The 6,912-nt window shown below is 38.7% G+C and overlaps 1 pseudogene; it reads left to right on the top strand.

Annotated features, from left to right (window-relative positions):
• Positions 1-3,561: 3,561 nt before the first annotated feature.
• Positions 3,562-4,347, top strand: LOC100990417 (peptidyl-prolyl cis-trans isomerase A-like; annotated as a pseudogene).
• The last annotated feature ends 2,565 nt before the right edge of the window (positions 4,348-6,912 follow it).

A 6,912-nucleotide genomic window follows, 5' to 3' on the forward strand; every position in this document is an offset into this window, starting at 1 on the left:
CCCTTGAAAAATCTGTTTTACTAATAAATTATGAAATGCTGAGTAATGACTTTATTTTGTGGGTGGAGACAGGGATAGAATTTCTTTATAGAAAACGTCTGTTAATGTGAATCTTGGATCTGTAGCCATGCTGGAGATGGGCTTGCTCCACTGCTGAGGGACATACGTGCATCCCAGCTCTTTTAATTATCTATGGCACAAATTTGAAAATAAAGTAACGAAAGGAGAGGAAGGAAGGAAAGAAGAGAGGGAAAAAGAAAGCATCTATTAACATATATTCATTTGATCTGAATAAACATTTCTCCAAAAAACATATTTAAATAGCCAATTAGCTGCAGAGAATAGGGAATGCTTATACACTGTTGGTGGGAATGTAAATTAGTTTTGCCACTATAGAAAGCAGTCTGAAGATTCTCAAAGAACGTAGAACAACATTCAACCCAGCAATCTCATTACTGGGTATATATCCAAAAGAACATCATCCTTCTAGGCTGGGCATGGTGGCTTGTGCCTGTAATCCCAGCACTTTGGGAGGCCAAGGCGGATGGATCACAAGGTCAGGAGATTGAGACCATCCTGGCCAACATGGTGAAACCCCCGTTTCTACTAAAAATACAAAAAAAATTAGATGGGTGTGGTGGCGTGCGTCTGCTACTTGGGAGGCTGAGGCAGGAGAATGGCTTGAACCTGGAAGGCAGAGATTGCAGTGAGCTGAGATCACACCACTGCACTCTAGCCTAGTGACAGAGCGAGACTGCATCTCAAAAAAAAAAAAAAGTCATCCTTCTACCAAAAAGACATATGCACTCACATGTTCATCACAGCACCATTCACAATAGCAAAGACATGGAATCAATCTAGGTGCCCGTCAATGGTGGACTGAATAAAGAAAATATGGTATATATACACCATGGAATACAATGCAGCCACAAAAAAAGAATTAAATCATGTCCTTAGCAGCAACATGGATGCAGCTGGAGGTCATTATCCTAAGTGAATTAATGTAGGAACAGAAAACCAAATACCACATATTCTTACTTATAAGTGGGAGCTAAATCTTGGGGACACATGGACATAAAGATGGGAATGATAGACACTTGGGATGACTAGAGGAGGGAGAGAAGGAGAGGGATAAGGGTTGAAAAATTAACTACTGGGTACTATGTTCACTACCTGGGTGACCTGGGTCAACTGTACCCCAAAACTCAGCATTACACAATATACTCATGTAACAATCCTGCACATGTGCTCGTTGAGTCTAATAAGTTGTGTTGGGTGGTGGCTCATGCCTGTAATCCCAGCACTTTGGGAGGCAGAGGTGGGAGGACTGTTTGAGCCCAGGAGTTAGAGACCAGCCTGGGTAACATAGTGAGACCTCCTCTCTGCAAGGAAAAAAATAAGATTAGCTGGATGTGGTGGTGAGCACCTGTGGTCCTAGTTACTGAGGATCACTTGAGCCCAGGAGTTCCAGGCTGCAGTGAGCCGTGATCGTGCCTCTGCACTCCAGCCCTGGGTGACAGAGCAGCATCCTGTCTCAAAAACAAAAAACAAACAAACAAACAAAAAACAAAAAAACCCAATTGAAATTATAAAATATGTTCAACATCATTAGTCATCAGGGAAAATGGAAATCAAGACCACAAGAGAGTATTTCACACCCAGCAGGATGGCTACAACACACTGATAATCACAAGCGTTGAGGAAGATGTGGAGAAACTGGAGCCCCTACACATTGCTGGTGGGAATGTAAAATGGTGCAGTAGCTTTGGAAAGGAGCTTCGCAGTTCCTCAAAAGGTACCATAGCACTCAGCAATTCCATTCCCAGTTATATACCCAAGAGAAATGAAGATATTTGTCCACACAAAAACATGTATGCAAATGTTTGTGGCAGCATTATTCATCATAGCCAAAAATGGAAACAACTGTTCATCAACTGTTGAATAGATAAAGTGTGGTATAGTCATACAGTGCAAGATTACTTGGCAACAAAAAGTAAGAGGTATTGATACACGCTACAGCATAGATGAACCATTAAAATATTATGCTAAGTGAAAGAAGCCAGTCACAAAAAACTACATATTGTATGAGTTTATTGAAATAAAATGTAAAGAATAAGCTAATCTTCAGAGACAGAAAGTAGACTGGTGGTTGCCAGGAGCTGGGGTGAAAGGAGAAGTGGGAAGTGACTGCTAATGGGTATGGGGTTTCTTTTCTGGGTAATAAAAATATTCTAAAATTGATCTTGGTGATAGTAGTACAACTCTGTGACTATACTAAAAACCATTGAATTATACACTTTAAATTGGTGAACTGTACGGTATGTGAATTCAATCTCAATACAGCTAAAATAAATAATGAATCTCTACTTATCTTCATTTGTAAATTTCACCAAACTACTAACTTTTAATTGTAGAAGTTTAAACACAAAGAATTTAGAGATATTTACAGCATGTATAACAGAGAATGGGAAATATACTTTAATAAGGAACTCTTCCAAATCAAACAAACAAATATAAAGAAATAAGAAAAAGATGTACAGCACAGTAAAAAACTAGGCAAAGGACACAATATGCAAGAGAAGTACAGATGAACAGAAAATTCAGAAAAGCATGGGATGGTGAAAAGGGGAGATATTGATTAAAGGGTACAAATATTCAGTTATCAGACCTAATGTTCAGCATTGTGACTACAGTTAATAATAATGTCTTGTTAGCCAGGCCCAGTGGTGCACACCTGTAGTCCCAGCTACTCGGGAGTCTGAGGCAGGAGGATTGCTTCAACCCAGGAGTTTAAGCCCAGCCTGGGCAATATAGTGAGACTCCATCTATAAAATAATGGTAATAATAATGCATAGTATACTTGAAATTTGATAAGAGAGTAAATCTCAATTGTTCTCAGCATACAAAAAAAAGTAACTATGTGACGTGATAGATATGTAAATTAACTTGATTGTACTAATCATTTCACAATGTGTCCGTATATTGAAACATCACTTTGTACACCCTAAATATATAAATATATATAATTTTTATTTATCAATCATACCTCAGTAAAGCTGGGAAAAAACAAACTTCTAGAGATTGGTTGGTTGTATAACAACGTGAATATACTTTAGCACTATTGAACTATATACACTTAACGATGATCAACATGCTAAATTTTATGTGTATTTTGCCAGAGTTAAAAATTTTTGAAAAGAGAAAAGTGTCAAATTTATTAACAGCTAATGAAATGCTAGAGGAAAGGTTAACTGGTTCAGCCTTTTTGGATGTCATATTAGTAACATGTTAAGATAATTTTTAAAATTCATCCTTTTGGTGGAATAATTTTATATCTAGAAAATAACAAGGAAAAAGAATATGTGCAAACATACTCACTATGGCATTATTTATAATGACAAAAAATTGCCGACAGCCAAATGTATGACAATAAGGAAATAGTTACATATATTAGAACGTATATATGCCTTGAAATATTGTGCAACCACTTAAATTGTGTTTTTAAAAATGACTAAATTATTCTAGAAAATACGATATTAAGAAATGAGAAAAGGCTTTGCAGACGCCGCCGCCGAGGAAAACCGTGTACTATTAGCCATGGTCAACCCCACCACGTTCTTCGACATTGCCGTCGACGGTGAGCCCTTGGGCCGCGTCTCCTTTGAGGTAAGGGGCCTGGAAACCAAGAAGTGACTGCTCATCTAATCCATAAAGCTATGTTAACAGATTGGAGCTGTTTGCAGACAAGGTCCCAAAGACAGCAGAAAATTTTCGTGCTCTGAGCACTGGAGAGAAAGGATTTGGTTATAAGGGTTCCTGCTTTCACAGAATTATTCCAGGGTTTATGTGTCAGGGTGGTGACTTCACACGCCATAATGGCACTGGTGGCAAGTCACCACTGGGAGAAATTTGAAGATGAGAACTTCATCCTAAAGCATACAGGTCCTGGCATCTTGTCCATGGCAAATGCGGGACCCAACACAAATGGTTCCCAGTTTTTCATCTGCACAGCCAAGACTGAGTGGTTGGATGGCAAGCATGTGGTCTTTGGCAAAGTGAAAGAAGGCATGAATATTGTGGAGGCCATGGAGCGCTTTGGGTCCAGGAATGGCAAGACCAGCAAGAAGATCACCATTGCTGACTGTGGACAACTCGAATAAGTTTGACTTGTGTTTTATCTTAACCACCAGATCATTCCTTCTGTAGCTCAGGAGAGCACTCCTCCACCCCATTTGCTCGCAGTATCCCAGTATCTTTGTGCTCTCGCTGCAGTTCCCTTTGGGTTCCATGTTTTCCTTGTTCCCTCCCATGCTTAGCTGGATTGCAGAGTTAAGTTTATGATTATGAAATAAAAACTAAATAACAACAACAACAAAAAGAAGCGAGAAAAAACTCACTGCATATATATAGAATGACACCAATTTTGTGGCAAATAAGCCATACATATAGAAAAAAATACCAAAAATCGTGGTAGGATTACCAATGTTTTCAATTTTTTTTTTTTTGCTTGAAACTTCTCTGAATGTCCTAAAAGGTCGACAGGACTATGTGTCCCCCCTTCCCTTTTTTTGGTATGCCTTTTAAATCATAATAAAGGTACATGTTTAATTTAAAACAGAGAAATTTAGAACACAAGCCACTTTCAACTTCATCTAAGAGCCTATTCTATCAGATACATAACAGGAAACGGAGACCAAATATTTATCTCCAATATTGAAATAAAGCATAGTAGTTCCATATTTTATTGTTCAAATATAAGAAAACTCAGGAGAATCATGTAATAAACATTTTCTAGTTTTGCTAATAATCTCGATGGAAGGAAAAGAGCCAGGTCCCGTCACTGGCGCATCAGTGATGGGAGGGTAGCTATGGTCCTTTTGAAAGGCTGCCCTGATGTTTTGTTGGTTTCTGTAAACATCTGGCTCTTGAAATCCTAATTATTCAGGATGTAAAAGTTTTGAGAATTATAGTCATCAGAATTTCCAAAAAAGTTGTAATGTTTATTGAAGGGCAGAGGAAGCTTCCCTCCCTACCACCATGTATTCATCTAAAGCTGTGATATCAGCAAAGGATTTTGGGTGGCCAGCCTGAATGTCAGTCAAAACTCCATGGATATAGGGATAACACAAGGGCAGTCAGGGCCAGGTGTTTATATTGAAATGAGCCCAGGAAGGAAAAGCAGCATTCAGTCTGTTAAGCTGTGTGAATTGAAGCTTTCCTGCAACTGCCAGAGTGGGATTTCGATCTCTTATTAGAATAAGTAAGAATAAGTAAGAAAACCTTTTAAAGTGAGAACTGCTTTAAAAACTACTGTATTGCTCAAATATGAATCTAGTGTGAGTGAGTCTTTTTCATTCTACGGGCTTTGTTTTTCAGGCCAGCTTATTGGAGTTGCAGAAATATTTTTGTTAAGCTGAAGGTCGCCAGTGGCACGGTTTTAGGCATATCCCTTCACTTCACTGAGCCTGAATGTCCCCGTTTCCAATGTGAGAGTGCTTTCAAGTTTTAAAATTATAGAATTCACTGAAACAAGCATGTTTATTCACTCCTCTCTGTGCCGCCATACTCCTCACATGAGTATATAAATATATATCACTTTAAGTAACCACTTTAGGATCAGGGTCTTATTTATACCAAAGGTCTTTGCATGTAAAAGCCAGTTGGCTCAACCGAATGGCCAAGAAAAGATGTCCCCTTCTCTCCCTAACCTCCATGTATCTTCTCATACCAGATGGTACAATCTCTGAAATTCCATCTTCAGAGGGTTATTATTTAGGGTTAAGTTTGATCCTTTTTTTGGTCACTAATGCTTCATGGTGAATGGAGGTTGGGAATATTGCTCTGCGATAAGACTGCCTAGGTTTGAATCCTAAATTCTACTTAGTTGTGAGGCCTTCGGCAGGATATTTAATCAATCTATCCTTTAGTGTCCTCATTCATAAAATGGGAATAATTTTTGTTCCACTGTCATAGGGCTGTTATAAGATTTAAATAGATGAAACATGTAAATTCTCAGTAAACATTCATTCCTACTTCATCTGGTGGGAGAATTTCAAAGCCAAGTGAACACCTCAGGCCAAGATGTGAAAAGGTCCCAGAATGGAAATCGTGACAGAATGCTAGTGATATAAACCTCACCTACTGCATATATTAGCTTAGGCCTGGGGTGCACACTACTGAGACTCACATATTTTTGGAGAAAGGTTTAACATTATTTTCTCTATTTCATGAACTACTTCCTTCTCATCCCCAACTTCCTTTTATAATTGGCCTCTCAACATTTTCTATCAGTCCTTATGAGATAATGAGAAACAATGGGCTTAACTTCCTCTCTCGGCTGTCGTGCATCCTATCTATAGGTTGCAAAGATCCCCTCTCTGCTCCACTCCCACTGGTCTATTCCTGGGAAAACCGAAAACCAAAGAAGGAACATGCAATAGTTGCTTGAAATGATAGGGAAATTCTTTTTTTTTTTTTTTTTTTTTTTTTTGCTGTTTTCTTAGCCCTGACATGACATTCCTTTTCTGTTTTTAAAAGACACAACACTGCACATTAACTGTCCTGTGGGAGAGACCACACCCTCTTCCAAGTCATCCCAGTCCACATCAGAAATGTGTCTTCTGCAAACCTGACACAAAGAGCTTCCCATTTTGAAAAGGTCCTGATAGAATTAATATGAATTGAATCTCATTCTTTTTACTGTAACCAACTATCTGGTGTTAAAAAAGACTTTTGCAGAATTCTGGGCAAGAATTATTAATGCATGTTAATGGGAAGCCTCCAGTTCTGCTTTGCTGGGGAAGGAAAGGCCAGCACTCACAACTTCCTCCACACCATGTTGGGACCCAGAGCCAAATAAATGGTCCATCTGTCTTCCATATGATGAGTTTCAATTTGGAAAATTCAAGGCTA

This window comes from Pan paniscus, chromosome 5 (assembly GCF_029289425.2).
Source record: "Pan paniscus chromosome 5, NHGRI_mPanPan1-v2.0_pri, whole genome shotgun sequence".
Classification (NCBI taxonomy): Eukaryota; Metazoa; Chordata; class Mammalia; order Primates; family Hominidae; genus Pan; species Pan paniscus.